This window comes from Solanum stenotomum, chromosome 4 (assembly GCF_019186545.1).
Source record: "Solanum stenotomum isolate F172 chromosome 4, ASM1918654v1, whole genome shotgun sequence".
NCBI classification, from domain to species: domain Eukaryota; kingdom Viridiplantae; phylum Streptophyta; class Magnoliopsida; order Solanales; family Solanaceae; genus Solanum; species Solanum stenotomum.
In genome coordinates this window covers 14080820-14100571 of record NC_064285.1, presented here as the reverse complement: position 1 = coordinate 14100571, position 19752 = coordinate 14080820, and the positions used below count along the sequence as shown (strand labels likewise).

Sequence of the window (19752 nt, the reverse complement as noted above, 5' to 3'; positions counted from 1 at the left end):
AGTTGTTATAATAAAGAAGTAAAATATAATGTGAAAAATCAACTATTGAGAAAATCATGTCTTTATTATCCTAATGATTGACTATTATAGCAAGATTTGACTTACATGCATATTGAATTAAGATGGACACAAATTAGTTATGTTATTAAAAGAGGCGTATCAGTTTACATGAATCCATACTCCGCTCACTATTATGAATAGTAATCTCATATTTTTATAAGATAACTTCAAATAAAATAAAATAAATAAATAAAAATAATAATAATAATAATAATAATAAATAAATAAATAAATAAATAAATATATATATATATATATATATATATATATATATATATGCGCGCGCGCACTAAATTTCAAAGTGTCCTCTAGTGCAATAATGTACACCTCTTTGCGATTTAAATCGAAAGTTCAAATTCCACAAATAACTTGTTATTAATTATTTTCTTCTTCTAAAATTGAGTTTGGAATTTTAAAGAGAAAATACATAAAAAAAAAATAAAAATCCTAAACTTGGCAGGATAAATTACTTTAGCACTTTAACTTTACGGGTAATTATTTGCCCCCCCTAATCTCATTTGAAATGAATTTAATATCACCTTAAGTTTATAATATCAGTCTCACAGTGGCAAGTGCATTTCACACGCGCCATGTCATCGACACAACACTGCCACGCCAGTGCCACCTTGAAACTTATTTTAGTTCTTCTTTTATTTCTTTTTATTTATTAACAATTTTAGAAAGAAAAAAAATAGGAAAAAATGAGGATTAATCTTACATTAAAAAAAATTCAAGTTCATCACCATTAATACAAACACGATCTTAAATAGTGATTTTGAAACAACAATTTTCAACACCAACAATCTTCTCTTTTCAATTTTCAAAATTAGTGATATCAATTTAGATTCATATCTTGAAAAAAAGAAGACCCTCTTCTTAAAATCAAAAATTAATATGAGTGAAAGATCAGAAATAAAGAAAAAAATGGTGGGGGTTCAACGATGAAGGAGAAAAAGACAAGAAAGATGACGGTTGAAAGAGGGGAGGTTTGGAGTAGGAGAAAGAGGGTGGGGGTGTGGGATTCGAAGAAGGAGAAATGGGGTGGGGAGTTTTGAAGAAGGACAAAGAGAGGGGGAGGGGGGTGTTTCGAGTAAGAAGAATGGGGTGGTGCAAGGGTGGTTGAAGGCGGCAGGGGGCTGTGGGGAAGAAGAAAGTGTGGGGTTGCTAGTAGCTAAGGGTGGGGTGGTGGGGTGTGAGGAAGAATGAAAAATGGTGGCTGAAAAGAAAAAAAAACGGAACCCACTTATCTTTTTCCTTTTAAATTTTTTGCCAAATGCGCTTGTATTTATTTGGGTGCATTTAAATTCACTTGATACGAAATTAGGAGGTAAAGAATTACCTGTAAAGTTAAAGTACTAAAATAAGTTTTCCTGCCAAGTTTAAGGGGATTTTTATGTATTTTTCCTTTTTTTTATTTGGTTCATTCTTTTAAAATCTTCAAGTTCAAATGATTGAAATTTCTATTTTATTTTTGTCGCCATAAAGTTATATGTAATTAAATCGAATATATGTATCAAAATTAGGAGTGATAGGCGATGTAGCATATAGTATTGGTCCCATTGATACCAACGTTTTTTTCTTTTTTCTTTTTGGGGGGGAGCCGGGGAGGGGGGTGTGGGGGTGACACATTTATGTATGTGAAAATCACTAAAATTGTGTACAATAATTATTTGAAATCGAAAGTGTCAACTTTTTTATATACTAGAGGAAATGGCCCCGTGACACGGGTTCAATATTATAAAAAATTGAAATTGTTAATATATCTTTGTTAAAACAACCAATATTAAGATAAATATGTATATTTATTTATTTCTCAAATAAAAATGAATAACTACTAATGTCCTAACAAAAGTCTAAACTCTTAATTATTTAAGGAATACAGGAAGGAAGATATTTTTCAACGTTATCATTGAAAAAGTTGAATTTATTATCTTTTTCATTTAATTTTATATGATATATTTATTTTTAAATAAAATCATTATATAATTTTAAATTTATTTATTATATATTAATTAATTTTCTTAATTATCACAATAAGCAAGTGAAATAAAAAAATATTTTTAAAATAAGAGGTAATAACATGTACTATTTTATTTATTTATTCGTTTTTACTTGTCATAATTGAATTTAGCACACCAATTAAGAAAATAATAAATGATATGACTATTTACCACACTATTTTTGTTAATTGATCTTTAATAGTATTAGATCTTGAAAATAATAAGTAACTTATGCTAAAGGCAATATATGAATTAAAAAATCATATTTCTTAATATGTGAAAATTAATACATAAAAAAATAATATTATTAAATAACAAACAAGTAAAATTAAATTAGGAAAATATTTATTTATGACAATAAAAAAGTAATAAGTACTTAATACTGTATTCACCAGGACTCATTAATGACAAACAAAAAAGTGAGACCCATCATATTCTTCAATGGCATGCATGGTTTGTAAATAAATAGAAAAGAATGTACTTTTTAAAAAGCTTTTGCTAAGGTCCAAATAACAAAGCAAGAAGTACAATTTTTCTAAGCAAGTTTATCTTGCAATTTTGTTGTGAAGACTTTAATACTATAACACTTTGATTTAATGTCAGAAAACTAACATGTTAGAAATCATCTTCCATATATTATAACTAACTCCATTAATATACAAGAGTGGGAGGACTTCTAGATGTGTTCTCATATATGACAAAATGAGAAGTCTATACAAAATAGCAAATGGAAAAAATTTAAAGATTAAATTCGTCAAATAAAAATATTAGATTTGCCTCTTTATAATTATAATAATATAGTTATCATCTTAAAATTCTAAATTTATCATTATTATTAAAACAAAAAAGTTATAAGATATTTGATTTGTCAATTTAATCGTTCAATGAAGTGTTACAAAGAAAAATTCTCCTCCGAAACTTCATCACAAGTCATAAGTCAAAAAGGAAGTCATAATACATGCATGTGGTTGTTGAGATCGAAGTGCGACAACGTCAACAACTATACAAGTTATAATTCCCTCACCGAATCAGAGGCGTATCCAGAATTTTAAGATGATAAATATACTATTACGAAAGGGTGGATCTAAGACATAAATTTGATTGATAGAATATTTAGATTTTTATCACTAAAAATCATTAAAAATTTAAAATTATAGGTCCAAAATTATTTTTTATCTATCCAAACCACTTAGAGATACGTTACCCAATTTTAGAAAGGAAAATAAAAACAAAATAAATAAAATATTCAAATTTCTAGCCGCACTTAGAAAGGTGCACCCAATTATCATCTCACGACATTATATGCACATCTATGTGTAAATATGTTTTAAAAAACATAACACTACTATATATATGATTTCAGGAGAGGAGCATGAGTTCACATGAACGCGATGACCCACTCCTGGATAGTGGATACGCCTCTGCACTGAATTATTATGTAGTTGTTTCGTTTTGGTAATTTGAGTTGATATGATACATATTCAAAATTTGAAATTCATAAGTTTAATATTATAATAATAACTTAATTTACAATCATAACGGTGCTAAATTAGTACAAGAAAAAAATATTCTTTAAAACTAAATATTTTTTATATATAGAATAATAATTTTATTATTAATTACCACACAAACAATCCATATTAAGTATCCACATAACTAGTAAGTGAACCAGACAAACCATATTAGTTCTCCCTTTTACTACAAGTCAGCTAGTTAGATATTGGTAGTTGGTTATCGACAAAATTTGATGACAACTTACACAATATTATACACTTAATTAACTTTTATATAATCAAGGAATTAATGTAACTTAAATCCAAGCTAAAAACAGCTCATTACTGATGCTAATAACCTACTTAGTGTAGTTATAGGAAATTAATTAGCTATTATATAGGACAATATATTGTTAAAGCCATCAGACTTAATTAATTAGACGGCGCATAGGCCCTAGGGGACCAACTATATGAGTTCCTATTATAATGGTAGCATTATATTTAGTTCATATATCACTCTTTTTTTTTTTTTATATATGTCAGTCCTTACTAAAAATAGACGATGCATAAATGACATTATTCTTCTTATTTTACTTTTGAGAGTTATTAGCCTTGAAAGTATGAACTTGATCAACATAGGAAAACTAAATGATTAATTTACGTTCATCAGTCAATTTAATTAATCAAAATAAATTAATTTATGTTCATTTATTGAAAATTTGACTTCAAGAGAATACTAAATAAGGGTACAATGGTAAACTTACATAGCTTTTTAAGGGACGTGAAATCTAAAATGGTGAGATATAAATAGGAACGGAGAGAGTAATTTATTTTCAATTTCATCATTTATTATTTAGATAAGTGAATTAGTTACATTATCAAGATTCAAGACATCATATTAAATATGTATCATTTAATTATATATAAAACGTGAGTACTATATTATTGATGTATTTGATTTTTTTCAAGTTATAACATGTCTTATATATATGCTTTCTAATTGACTTAATATAATATATAATGAAAATAATTAAACGGTCGTGTGTAAAGGTTTGAACTCTAATTTCTAATTAAAATAAAAAGTTATGTTTGAACTCTTAATTAAAATAAAACGTTAAGACATGCTTCTTGTCTTGACATAATAGTTATCCTATTTTGTCAAAAAGAGGGACAAAGAATATAATATATTACGCACGCCCTGTACCTTTAATTTATATCATACAATAAAGTAAATAGAAAAAACAAGAAAGTAAAAAAGTAATATACTTCCCTTTGTTAAGAAGCTAGTTTAAGAACTCACCTTTTGACATTTCCAAAGTTTGAAAAATGATGATAATTTGCATGGAAACGTGCATGAATGTTGATCTTTGTTTGAAACATAGTGAATATATACTATATTTTAGTGCAAAAAGATGAGACTATAGAGAATGAGTAAAGTAAGCCTTTGTTACCATTGAAAATATTGTAGGGGTGGTGTTGAGATCCTTTTGAATATTTAATTAAGAGATTTTGAATTAAAGATATTTAAATATAAATGTATATTTGAATGATAAAATATTGTTATTAAATTTGAACATTGAATTGTTAAATTATTTGTTTTTTTAATATTTAAATAGGCATAATTTATTTATTTTTAAATATAATATATATATATATATATATAATAATAAAATTATTATTTGTAAAAAAGAGAAAGACATTTATGTTCGCTAATGATGATGAAGATGGTTTGTAGTGGTGGTGATAGTGATAATTGTAATGATGAATATAGTTAATGTTGTAGTGACTGAAGCGATAGTAACGGTTGATATGTGATGGTGGAGTTAGTAGTTGACAATATTAGCGACTAATTAAGAATGTGTGTTGGTTGAACGAATAAGGTGTTTGTGATTGTCAATGGTATGCAAGCTATTTTGATGGTGAAGGTGATTGGTAGTAGGAATTGGTGTCGTAATGACGACAATGAACATAATTACAATGATGGAATGGTGAATATAATATATAACGACTAACATTAATAGTGGTTGGAAGCATTGGTGGTTGTCACTGGTGATTGTGATAATAGAGATGGTTGACAGACATAATTGGTAGTTGGGGACGGTGATGGTGGTTGAAAGTGATGGTTATATTGTGATAGCAGAGATGTTGAGTGATGGTGATCAATGATTATAGACAAAGTGGTGAGGAAAATTATTCACACAAAATATCTCTTTTTTTAAAAAAAGATGTTAATGACTAATAAGATCTAAGAGATCTATTCAAATCAAATATGTGCTTAAATTTTAATATTAAAATCTAAATTGTTCAAAAATTCAGATTTTCACTAAATACAAATAAACAAAGACTTAGATTTTGGAGTCGAGAAAGTAAAAGATTTCTTACCAAACGTATTAAATCTCTCATAATTAATTTTTTTGTTACGAATTAGAATTAATCGACTAATATCTTTTGAATATCAAATGATTTTAAAGAAAAGGTAAACTTATCTCTAGCTTAGTTCAACTAGGACATATTCATTCTTATCATATCATATCGTATCGTAGTTATCAATTCCTAAATCTTGATAAAATTGACAAGCTAGAACAAATGTGAAAACAATGAACATAGTGTAGAAGTGAGTAGTCATGAAATTCGGCTTAGTTGAAGACTGTTCTAACTCCAATAGAATGACAAACACACACGTACTAACATGAATCCATGACTTCCCCTTTTTCTTTTCTTCCTCTTTACTGCAGCATGCATGGTGGGGCCTTCATCTTGTCTTCTTTTTAACTTTTACTCTACTAATGGGGAGGTGGAAGAACAAATTAAAAGGGAAGAGGTGGCATGTGACATGACATTTATCACATTTAAATATTAGGTTATGTGAGATTTTATTAGTTACTATACTATGGTATATTAATAATACTAGGGTGGGGAGGCCTGTGGCAAGCACGGGCCCAATAGTCAAAATATTATGGTTGTAAAAATATTTTAATATTAATGAATCAAGGGTCAGGGTGTTTGTAGAAGATAGATAATATCATATATTATATTATGTGCTATTAAAAATATTCAGAATATGTACAATAGACATCAGTATGATGTCGAGTTGAACAATTTGCACATACTAACTAATGTAATATAACCAAAATAATATAGTACATGTTGCAGTTTTGGTATATAAGATTAGCATGTCATTGTTTATCATATTTAGAGGACACTGCAGTTTGCTTCTCCATAGCTAATCTTCCTCATGCAAAAAACCAGAGCATATGGAGAGTCATTCATTATATTGTCCCTATTATAAGCAAAAGTGACAAAATGGTGTGAGGGAGTTCCTGTAATTAGACAGTTTAAAGTCTGTTAGAAACTGCAAATATGGCAACAGATAGCAAAGCAATTTTAATATAGGGATCAAATAGAAAGAAAATCATGGAATCATTATAAAAGTGATAAATTTGTTGTTGAATCTGTGTGTGATTAGCGTAATAGTCTATGGTGAACGACGTTAGCTAGTAGACAGAAACCTCGTTCCTATTCTTGCTCTTGATAACTGTGTATTATAGTGTATGACATCATAACAAAGTAGAATAAGAAAAATGTAGAAGAATGTATGCAGTGCAAGTTATCCAGAAAAACATGTAAATAGGCTTATATTGCAGTGTCAAATGACAAACATTAACGAAAGAGCAAAAAGAGGCTACAGTTTTATGGTATCACAAACACACAGCAGACATAAGGATTTCTTTGATTGTGATTTATATCAATGTGAGCAACATTGTTCATAATAAAATGTCAAAAGTCTAAGTCTGTTTTTTAGTGTTGAAAGGCAGTTCGATTGGATGTGAGTTGAGTTGTTGCAAGGAGTAGAAACAGGAAGGAGTAAAAAATTAGTGTTAGTGTACAAAAGAGCTGCTGCTAACTGTGAAGTAATGAAGTTGGTCAATTGTTGTAAGTAAAATAAGCTAATTCAACAGTCAACATGAGATGAAGAATTAAAAAGAAATTGTTAACCAATTGATTTGAGCATGGATATGAACATGGATAGAGAGTTTTTAGCCTTGAATTAATGTGAGACTTTGCAATGTTATGTCAGACATAAACATAAGAAAATTGTGAAATTTGAAAGCAGATAAGAGCAAGTGCAAAAGCACCACTATAACATAAGTATGACATTTACAATGTTTCATAGGAACTATATGGATACGTGTATAAAAGAAAGTAACCTACAACTAAAAGTAGAGACTTTTACTAGCATGTTTTGAAGTAATTGTAAATATGTGGAATTGATAATCATTCTGACCTATAGTTTGGTGTGAAAGTGAGATGTAGACTGACCTTTTAGACCTTTTTGGTTGGTGTGGGTGGTTCAAATTTTGGCGGTGCATTTGAAAAACCAGCTGCAGTAGTTGTTGCTATGACTTCTACCTCACTTATTTCCAAAGGCTTTATCTTTTTAGAAGTCCTATCAGTAGTGCTCTGTGGAGTATGTTGTTTTTCCATGTAGGAAAGAATGGACAAAGTTGCATGCGTCGTATTTGAGCTGGCCCAAGATGACTTCCTTAGCTGAATTTCGAATACTTTGTTTGACAACATCTCATGGACATGATTAAGAGACAATGATTGTCGCTGTAAATGTAACAAGTTAGAACAAACAGTTTAGAACAAAGCATATGTGGCAAAGTGTTTGTGCCGAAGATATATGGTATTATGACAATACGTGTGTACAAGTAGCCAGTGGAAATGAGAGATAACCTTAGTGCAAGTTATGTCAAATATGTCTTCTGCTGTCATGGACAATAATTTTTCTCCTAATTCAGTAGAGATAGATGCTGTGGTTGTAGCAGTATCGGCAATAAGATCAATTTGGAAGCTACAGCTGAAATGAAGGCAAGTTTGAAATATATGTATAATATACGCTATATTTTGTAGAAAGTGTAATTTAGAAGTGAGAAGTATAGTACCGAGGCATTAATGTTGTTTTTCGATTGCAATTTGGACATTCAAAATCCTTTCTATCCTTTGTGCGCTTCTTCTGTTTGCATCCTGAGCATTCAAGCACACAAAAGTCTTGGAATTCATCTAATATGGCCATCTCTGCTTCAACATAGAACACTCCCATTTGTGGGAAGTTTTGATTATTTAGGCAAAGCTACAGAATGAGAAAATGAATAAGGATACTGTCAAAATGAGTAGGTTCAAGTATGACTTACAGAAGGTGCTGATGAGACTTCTGCAATAGAGATAAGTTGTTGGCCAGCAGGAGTGACTATCATGGGAGCGATAGATGAGCTTGTTGAGGTTTTCTCTGATAGACAACTTAACAACATTGTTTTGTTTTCTTTTGCCCTATTGTTAGAACAGATAATATGTTTAGTAGGTTCTTTACATGCAAATTAAAGCTATAGAATAAATAGCAAATGTGAGTACCAGTTGATGAGTGCCACTGCTTGTGGGTAATTCGGATTCACACGTACTGTGGAATTGTACCTAGTCTGCAGTGACAACCCTGTATAACACATAGGTTGTATATTGTTTTGTTATTATATAAAATTATGTTGGTAAGAAGTTGAGTGCATACGTACCTTGATAAGTAGAGATTCATATACTCCTTTCGAGGATTACAAGCAGACCTGCCTCTGTTGCCATTTTAGAGGCAATTTCATGTCCTTCTATTTCTCCGAAATCCTCCCATAGAGTGAAGAGAAACTGATTTTTCCTGAGAGTGTGAGAACATAAGGACAGAAGAGTAAGTACTATGATAATGCTTAGACGATAATTGATGATGTGAGCACACAAATGCAAAAAGTGGTTACTGATTCAAAATATTTGCAGAAAAGGGGAAAATAGAATGTCAAATGTTATACTTACTGATTGTCACAAAGGGTAATTTCTCGACACCTATGATGACTGCGACCGGCGTTTTTTTGAGGACCACAACGAAGAACGATTGCCAGTATATCTACGTATATAATACATAATGAAATGTTGCAAGTCTTCTGCAGCAGTAAAGATGTATATTTCAGTCTGATAATAGCTATTACGATGGATATACCTATTTCAGCAGCAGAATCAATCATCAGATGAGGAAGGCGGTCAAAGCTTGTGATATTCAGCTTGGTTGGCGGTGGAAGTGGTTTTTCAACTTCATTAGATGGTTTGATTTGTTCAATTACTGTTTCTTTGTCAAGAATCCAGTAAAATTTATGTATTGGCTTGCCGTATGAAGTTGGTGAGACTTTGACTCTTGCAGTAGAGATGAGGTAGGTATTGAGGAGTTTAAACTTATCTGCATACTGCTCAATTTCGTCAGCGTACATAACTGCCTTAATCTGGCATTCCTGAAAGTAAAGAGTTATAGAAAGTTGAGATTAACTAAGTTGAGAGGAAAAGAGCAATAGTCATAAGATAAAATATAATAATGAGCTGACCTCTTCATCTTCCAAAATTAAATTTTGGAATGTACATTTCTTGTCAAGACTTTCTCGTGGGCGTCCTATTTCGACAATTTGAACTTTGCAAATCCAATCTAGTGTTGCTGGTTCTATTTGGTCGATGTTCACTCTTAGTACCATGTTTGTAGGAAATATAGTTAACCAAGTAGTAGTATCTGCAGGATAATATGAGTATTCAGTCAAAGTACTTGATTTGTTGTGTTTTTATGAACAGGGCTGATTAAATTAGGGACATGCAACATTGTTTCATTTGTTTAGACAAAAGCAAAAAACGAATCAAATGAAAGCAGCACTGTGGAGTAAAATGCACCTTCTAGCTGCATAAATGAGCTTCTGATGTAGTAACAAAGCATTAAGAAACTCTTGTAAAAGCAAGTTAGGACAAACACTGAGCATAAAGTAGAAACTCATAAAAGATCACATAGCATGTATCATACTATTTACTTTTCCTGCCATCTTCATCTCATAACCATTTATGTGCTATTAGTTCTTTGTCAATCATGAGACACAGCTGTACAATTGTAGAATGCGAAAGTAGGAGATTGATAATCTAATACAAACAAAGCACCTACAGCCAAAATGACCAAACAAAGTATACTACTTTAGAGTTGTACCTCTTACTATTGGGTCCTATGAGATATAAACTGCACAAACATAATAAACTTTGTATTTTCCAAAAAAAACGAAATGAAGAACAAATGAAAAGAAAAACAGCAGTGTTGTCATAGTAGAAGTACAGTCATGTGTAAATCTGTTAGGGCCCTTTAGTGGAGCTCAATGAAGACGTAAAATCAGTTAGTAGACATTATTAATGTGCAAAGTACAATTGGACAATTCTTTTTTCACAGAAAATCTGTTACAGGGACAGAAAATGTTGCAGAATATTAAAACATCAACAATTATCTCTGAAACTTGAGTCAAACCAGTATACATTTGGGAAAAACAATATGAAAAACTTTACTGAAGCTAGTATCTGATGGCTTATGTATGACTTAGTATCATGGAAGATACAGTTTGTAGAAGACAGCTAATATGTCACATTTATATCCAAAGGCACCATTTAGCCTTACCAAACATGTTTCCTATTTTTCATAGAAACTAAACTTTTATGCTACTATTTAAAATTTCAATAAAAAGAGACCAAAAAAAAAGACAAAAGAAAACAGCTATCCTGCAGATATTTTGATCATGTTGGGCATCAAGCTAAAAGCATACTCCTGGGCCCATGGTATATCTATGAAAGATTGAATAGTATTGAAAGCATTAAATATGAACCATCAAACAGGAAACTCATAAGGGAGGCTATTACTTTCGCTTTTACATTTGCAATATCTGTACAAATGTAATACCACAGTAATTGACGTCCAACTAATAACTGTAATTTTGATCTATTTTGATTTTCTGTTTTGGTGACAAGCAAAATCTGCAAGAAAAAATGAAAATGGGAAGAGGGAAAAGATGAAAAGGGAAGAAATAATACCTGAGAAAGGGAGCAAAATTTTTTCTTGAATGATAGGCTATTAAATTTGTGTTGTATGAGTAATATATATATATAAGGGTAATATTATATTATATATATATATATATATATATAAATATTACCTTACCCTTATCTAATTTGTTATTTTTATTTATTTTAGAAATATAGAAATTATAAAGGACAAAAAAACTACATGTGTCTTGTTAGGAATTCATGGGGTTTTGGTTGCCAATGAAATTGTGCCAAAAAAGACAGAAAATCAGTACATTTGGTATCAAAAAAGAGACAAAATCATTACATTTGACTACCTAATGTAATGATTTTGTCTGTTTTTTGGCATTATTTCATTGGCAACCAAAACTGCATGAATTTTCAAGAAAACATATGTAGTTTAATTGTCATTTCTAAATAAGGATAAAAAATATTTATGTATCTATCTATCTATCTATCTATCTATTTAATATATATACAGACACACACATCAAATCATGTGTGATCTGGTTAGTATGGTAGCAAAAATAGTATAAGATTAGCATTTTGTTTTTACTGTAAAATTGAATGTATGAACTGTTAGGCTAAAGGTAGATAATGCATTTCCCTAAAAGTAAAATACATTTGAATGATTAATAAGTTGACAAACACACAGAGATCACTACTGCTCTATTGGTATAACAAAAATAATGTAATTTAGATTCTTCATTTGCAATATATGTTGAACAATGGATCTAAAAACATTTAGAAATTAAGTAAATCATTAGTGCTAACCTGAGATACCATTGTTTGAATTGTTGCTTTAAGACATTGAATATTTTTTTTTCGTTGTGCGTCTGACTTAGCAGGAAACATGTATATGTCTTATGTAGTACTCCTTCAATGGGAAGAAAGTTTGTAATATTAGTTGACAAATGTTCAGAAGAAATAAAGCCTGAAAGGGATTTTGAAAACAAATAGAAAATTGTGGCACCTACTGCAGTATTGGTACTTGAGCATCTACATTAGCGATGAGGTGCCAGCTGATTGAAGCAGTGCGTACAATGTCATTGTTGCAGCACTTTGGTGATGCTCCTATAGATTCTTATTATCTTCATGGTAAGAAGTTGAGTAAGCACATTCATCTTTCCTCCAAATTGAAAACGGCAGACCTACAATGGAAGAGAAAGTATGTGCTTTAGGATATATATATGTCTGTCTTCTCAAAATTAGGAAGAAGAACAAGTTAAAAGCTGCAATGAAAATAAGACAATGTATGGTCTAATTGACTGTGTTCTTTAAATATATATGAACTCTCTCTTTCAACTGATGACATATGAAATACAGAAGAGTAGAGAAAGCTACTGTTTACAATGAATATGTTTGCTATAGTCTTAAATTATAAGCAAACTAAATACTTGAAATATATAATATGACACTCTGCAAAAAATGAATGTAAGATTACATATTATATACCTTTGAGTAATGAATATTTTCACTGCCTTTGCCTTTTCCTTTACTACATCTGAAACTTCAATGATAGTCCTTCTAGCTTTCTCCTATAGTAAGGGAAATTCATAAATGTGTATTTCACATTATTAGGGACTTTAAATGTGAATGATTCGAGCCTATACGATTACGGGCATAATTAAGTATACTAAGTGGAACAAAAATGGTAAAACTTTATATATATTTGAAAAGTAAATAAATTAAGTTGTAAGCAAATATAGAAGATTAATTTTTCACCAAACTTGAACTGTAAATTTAGACAGAATATGCTTAAGAGGAAAAAAGTATGTACTTTTGATGGAACTCACAGAGTTAGTTAAGTTAGTCTTCAGACTCTATCTGCCCTGGTGGGACCATGTAGTCTATTAGTTAATTCATCACGTTGTTGATATAAATGCTGGATCTTTCTGTGGCCTTCTTCTGCAGTAGAGCAGATCAACAGGACTGCACGATGAAATGTGCTTTGCTTGTGAAATTGTAGTCATATGGATGGAGAATGAACTGAGACAAAAGGAAGGGCAGTTATTCTCTACCTAGCAAGTTAGCATGAGAACTAAGGTTGTGACTAAACCACATGGAGCTAAAATGTACCTTCTACTCTTCTATCTAGGTGAGTTCATTTGCTGCCTTTTGACCACTAAGAAATTGACAATTCTAATTGCCAAATATGTGAAGTTGCTACAATAATTTTAACAGCTTGAGAGAGCAATTCAAAAGGGTAGTTTGCATTTACTTTTCAATTAATGTTATGTGATACAAGGTAAAGACCCTATGCTCTTCGACTAAGGTGAAGCTGCAATGAAGTATGGTTGATAAAGTTTGTTAAATGAACAATAATAAATTCCATAGAGAATGAAGACCTTTCGCCTGTTCTGTTGATACACTATGCAACATATAGAAGCAAATATATTGGTCAATTTACATACCAAAAGGATTCATATTGTCAACACAAAACCAAAAGGATTGATATTCTCACTTGTCAAAGAAAAACAAGTTGAGATGTGGGTTGAATGCCACAAATAAGAACAGAAATGTAAGAATAAGCGTGACAAATCATGTGTACCTGCTTGCTCTGAATGGCGTCTTTTCTTTTCTATGTTGGAAACATTGGTATTGACTTGAGCAGAACCACCAGCAGAAGGCATGGGATGCAATGTCTAGACATCAGGACAATTAACCAGATTCATTTTTGTAGAAATGAAGTCCATGTTACCATTGCCTGCAGCTACAGTCATGTGACCATGTTAATCCTAGACTTTGAAATTAAAAACAAAGGAATACAAACCACATCCACTGCACGCAATTACCATATCAGTGTCTACCACATTCCCAGTTCCACATAAATACTTAGGAGTTAGCTTTAGGTCCAAAGCCAAGCAAAAATTACAACATGCATGCATAGATAAGTAAAGCTTAAGCATAGCACAAAAACCATCACTCAATAACTGTAAGTCTCTAACCGAAATTGAAAACCATACAGAAATTGAGTACATAACTGTAAAAAAAAGGTCAACAAGACATATATAAGCATAATAGTACCTTCATCTCTTCATTTAGCACTTCCATTTCCATTTCCATTTGCAGTTGAATCAACCGATGGAGGCCTAGGTGGTGACAACTGCTTTTCCTGAAGATCTCCATCAGTACCAGAAGCTTTACTATTCACTTCTACAACATCATCATCCTCGGCTTCCAAATCTTCTACCATTTTTTGGATCAGTGAGACATCCACAACACGATTTTTAGCAGCTTCTTCCTCCTAAAGTGATACTCTACTTTCCAACTCTTTCAACTTTTCCAAAAACAACTTCAGTTTTGCCTCAACTTCAGCTTCTTCATTTTTTAGCTCGTCGTTTTTCTTCTGCATATCCTTCAATTGATGGAGAATCGATTGAAGGATATGCAGAGGAAAAATGAGGAGCTAAAAAATGAAAAAGCTAAAGTTGAGGCAAAACTGAAGTTGTTTTTGGAAAAGTTGAAAGAGTTGGAAAGTAGAGTATCACTTCAAGAGGAAGAAGCTGCTAAAAATTGTGTTGTGGATGTCTGAGTGATCTAAAAAATGGTAAAAGATTTGGAAGTGAAGGATGATGTTGTTGTAGAAGTGAATAGTAAAGCTTCTGGTGCTGATGGAGATCTTCATGAAAAACATCTCTGCTAAATCTAACCCAGTCTTTACAGAATCAAAATCTCTCTTAAGATTTTGAATTTATGTCCGCAGTTGTTTTTCACGGTCCATTAAAATTCCTTCAACCAGAGAGAACTCCTTATGACGAAAAGCTGATTTTAGATATGAAATCAGTTCCGGTATAGAGAAAGCTTGCGAAATAGAGGAGGAAACCATTGGTTTCAAATCGTACGCCTTTCCTGAGTTCCATGTGGTTGTAGTAAGCGAGTTAATCACCGGTTCGTCTCAGTAGTCATGGCAAAACCTATTGAAAGTAAAAAACGTAAAATTTTGTGAAGAGAGGTGTTACTGTTTCGCGAGATGAACTGTGAGAGTGAAGCTCCGGTGCTGCTGAAGAAGATGGCCGGCAAGTGATTAGTGAGGAGAATTTTGTCGTTTCTGTTTCAGGTGGAAAGTCTCGTAGGACAAGGAAACCAATTAGAAATTACAACAGATATATAGTTACAAAATATCATCAATGGCAGCTTAACCCTAAAAGCCCAAATTGAGTTAGCTCAAATACGAAAACATACCGAAGATGCAAAAAAGGAAAAAAATTCAAATTCGAGCAAGAGACAAGATTAAGTGATGTAAAATATATTAATATTGAAAATGGCCATATTAAGAAAAATACCTTCCCTCACAACGTCAGCTCATATCGTGAGAGATAAAGGTTGATTGGCCAGGACATGGGCCATGTCACAGGGCAACAAAAGACACTTCATTTGAAGATGATTATGTTAACACTTTAAGAGTGAATCTATTTTCAAGCTCAATTACTATCTTCCATGTCCTGATATTGAAGAATTCAATGGCAAAAAATTGATTGGATTTGGAGAAAATACCGATCCACAAATCATATTGATATTAAGATCCAACAACACATTCGACCTTCAAATTTTACTAAAAATTGACCACGGAATTTCTATAGCAGTTGATCATTTTGATTGTAGCTAAACTCAATAATTAATGCGATGAAATATCCCCTATCTTTCATGGATAATATATTCATCTTATCCTACCATGCTAGCCGCTTCTTCATTTCGTATTTAATATGCGTTACTTAAAATGTTGTAAAAGTATTAAGTTACTATGTTTATTTTGCACACATTTATTAATTCATTGATAGTTATTATTGTATCAAAACTGGTACAGCTGTGCAGGCATGAGGAAAATGCATCAAAATGAATGTATACCAGGGAAAGTAAGTGAAATTTGCAGTACTATTATTACCTGTCCTTTGTCATTTTCGTCCTTGTCATCATTATAATCATGACCTAAAAAAGGCCAGTCAGAACTCTATCTACATAATCCACTTTCCTGCCAGTTTAATGGATGAGGAGAGGAAAATGAATGCTCCTTTTATAACTTAGTATAGACCTTGACTTAATGACTATAGCAGTGCTATAATGTCATCCAAAACTTAGAATCGAAATTTTGATAAAGAAAGCACTTTTATGAACTTAGGGAAGAATATATTTTAATAAACTGAAGCAAGGTTCAGCTTGTTTGGTAGAATACAGAAATAATACAAAATTCTCTCGTAGTCAGATACTACAAGACATTTATAAAGTACTTGTTACTATTAGGCATTTGATTCGAAAATAAGATTAAGTTATTTATAGAAAGCTCCATTACCTGCAAGTCATCAAGACTGTCTCCATATTTTGGATTCAAACAAGTAAATTACTGAATAATAGACTATTTGCCATAACTTGAAGAACTTCCGGCGAACGTAGATATAAAATTAATTTAAAAGAAAACCGTAACTCGGACTTTTTACAGAGAAAAGTTTATACATCAAATTGACCTGCTGGATTTACATATCCAATCAAAATTAGTAGTTTGGAGCAAAAGTACTGGGTTGAAAAATCCTCAGTACTATAGAAGACAAACATCGACTTGTTTTATTGCATACTAAAAGCATAAAGAAATAATTCAAGAATTGTTCAATTGAGAAAGAGATGGAAAAAAAGAGTCTTTCAACAAATCTACACGCACAAATAGATAAGCTGAAAGAGAAGCAAGATGTAATGCATTTGCAAACTAAATATAGGCAATAAATGATATTTTCCCAGATGCAATGAACAACAAAAAATAAGAAGAACAAAGACAGAAGAGAAAGAATAAAAAGGAATTACGATGTGAGGGTACTTGTCCTCATCAACAATTGTTGTGTTTTCAAGCTTAATGTTCAGATATTCATGAACTGAATGTAGTGTTTCTTCAATAGCAAAATTGTTCTTCAATTCCACAGTCACTTCTCTACCCACCAGATCCTTGAAGTATGAAAAAAAAACTACAGGAAGACACAATGGACCAAGGGTAAAACGAAGTTAGAACATAGACCAAATAAACTCATGAGAAAAATACATAAAACGCAGAGAAATGTATAGTTGTGAAATTAGTCGGACCTCGAAATGGTCAGACATAAATAGAGGTGAAATTGAGACCAAAGTAATATCAACTATTAACTGTTACTTATCTTTAAGAACAGCTGAAGTAAAATAATCTGAAATTTAAGAATGCGTAGCATGAGGGTGTTTAGTTGTTACATTTGTTGGTTTTAAAAGTATCATGAGAATGCTTTTCGAATAATTTCGTCATAAACTACATTATATGTAGAATGATCATTTGTGTCCTCTGCTGTAGGAGGGCGTATTAATATTTTTACGTTGTCTGAACATTTTGCTCGAGATAAAGCAACATAAAGTTGTCCATGTGAAAAAACTGGTTCACGCAAGTATATTCCAACAAAATCTAATGTTTGACCTTGAGCTCTGTTTATAGTCATAGCAAAACATAACCTTATTGGAAATTGTGTTCTTTTGAAGGGAACTGGTAGCTTCTCATCTTGTGATGCCAGTAATGGTATCTTTGGAATAAAAACATGTTTATTTTTAAAATCACCACTGGAAATAGTAGCACTGATAACATGTGACTTAAAATCATGACTTATCAATCATGTACCATTGCATAAACCTTCAGTAGGATTTAACTTTTTTAATAATATAACTGGACAATTTTTTTTCAAAGTTAATCTATAAGGTGGTAAGTTAGCAGGATGTAAGGTATGCAAGAAATCTTCAAATTGGCACTGATCATTTGGTTCTATTGTTTCATCAATAGCTGTATAGACTGTAGCATCATCGGGAAATCTATGTATAAGCATGTCATTTATTTCATGAACAAAATCATTTTTTGTTGTCAAAATAATACGGGAAGTTATAAAAGATGGATTAGAATAGAATGTACGGAAATCAGGATAAGTTACATTAAACAAAAGACTCAAAGATTCTATTTCATGTGTAAAGGGAATGACAAAATTATTGGGAATTTCAATTTTGTTGCAGTTGTTAGTTTTTTCTTGTCCATTTCCAATTCTCATTAATATGCACAAAATGCTGGATCTTTTTTTGCACGCATGTTTTCAGATAAGGACAACTTTTTGAGATGATTCCAAATATGGGAGTATAATAAACTTTGACCAATAAAGTCTTCTTTTTTCCCATTACGAACAACAGGAAGTGTTTGTCTAAAGTCTCCCCCAAAAACTACTACTTTTCCACCAAAAAGTGTTTTTGTATTCATAAGATCTTTTAAAAGTGTATCAAGAGCTTCAATGGTGTTTTTTTTTTTTGCCATTGAGACTTCATCCCAAACAATTAACTTTGAATCTTGAATTAGAGTCGCTAATGAACTTTGTTTACTAATATTGCAAGTGAAATTTTCATCGATGTCAATAGGAATTTTGAAACGTGAATGAGTTGTTCGTCCTCCTGGAAGTATTGAAGCTGCGACACCAGAACTTGCAGTTGCTAAAGCTATGCATCCTTTTGTTCTTATAGCAGCTAACAAAGCTCGATAAAGAAAAGTTTTTCCCGTTCCACCAGGACCATCAATGAAAAAAGCTCCTGATTTTTTGGAATATACTCTTTCAAGAATTATGTCATATGCCCTTTTTCGTTCAACATTCAATTTGCTTTGTAGATGTATATCTTTTTCAGAGACTATTATATTTCTTTCGAAATATATTTCTTTCGCCTCATTAGTTGTTTTAGAAAAGCTAACATTTCCAAATATATCTTTGAATTCTTTTATGTTATGTCCCATTGAAAGTAGAACTTCATTGATATGATTTAAAACTAACTGCTGGATATCTTTTTTTGTAATAGTTGAAATTATTTTAAAATCTTCTTACATAGAGTCTTCATATTTTTTCCAAAGATCTTTTGGGTTACCAGGATTACAATAAACTAATAATGTTACAAATAATCTTCTTAAACTATAAGGCATTTGATAGCTTACAGCTTCAGACATACACTCAATTAAGTTGTTATCAAGATGTAATAAGCCTCTTTTTTCTGCAGCTTCTCTAAATGTAGTGTAGCATTTTCCATCTATTGTACGTAGATCTTCGTATGATTTTGGTCCTCTTATGTTCATTAGAAGCAACCTAAGATAATATCTTTCTCCTTCGGTTGGATGACATGTGACAATACATCCAATAGTAAGGCGTTGTTTTCGACGTGACCACATTTTGTATGATGATGACCATACAAAGTGTTGGGGAAACTCTTTATATAGTAAATTGAGATTTATAGCATCGTTATTCATTTTGTTCATAAGAAAAAATTCT

The 19752-nt window shown here is 31.3% G+C and overlaps 1 pseudogene; it reads right to left on the bottom strand.

Moving 5' to 3' along the window:
- Positions 1-6558: 6558 nt before the first annotated feature.
- Positions 6559-10138, bottom strand: LOC125862555 (replication protein A 70 kDa DNA-binding subunit B-like; annotated as a pseudogene).
- Positions 10139-19752: the final 9614 nt, after the last annotated feature.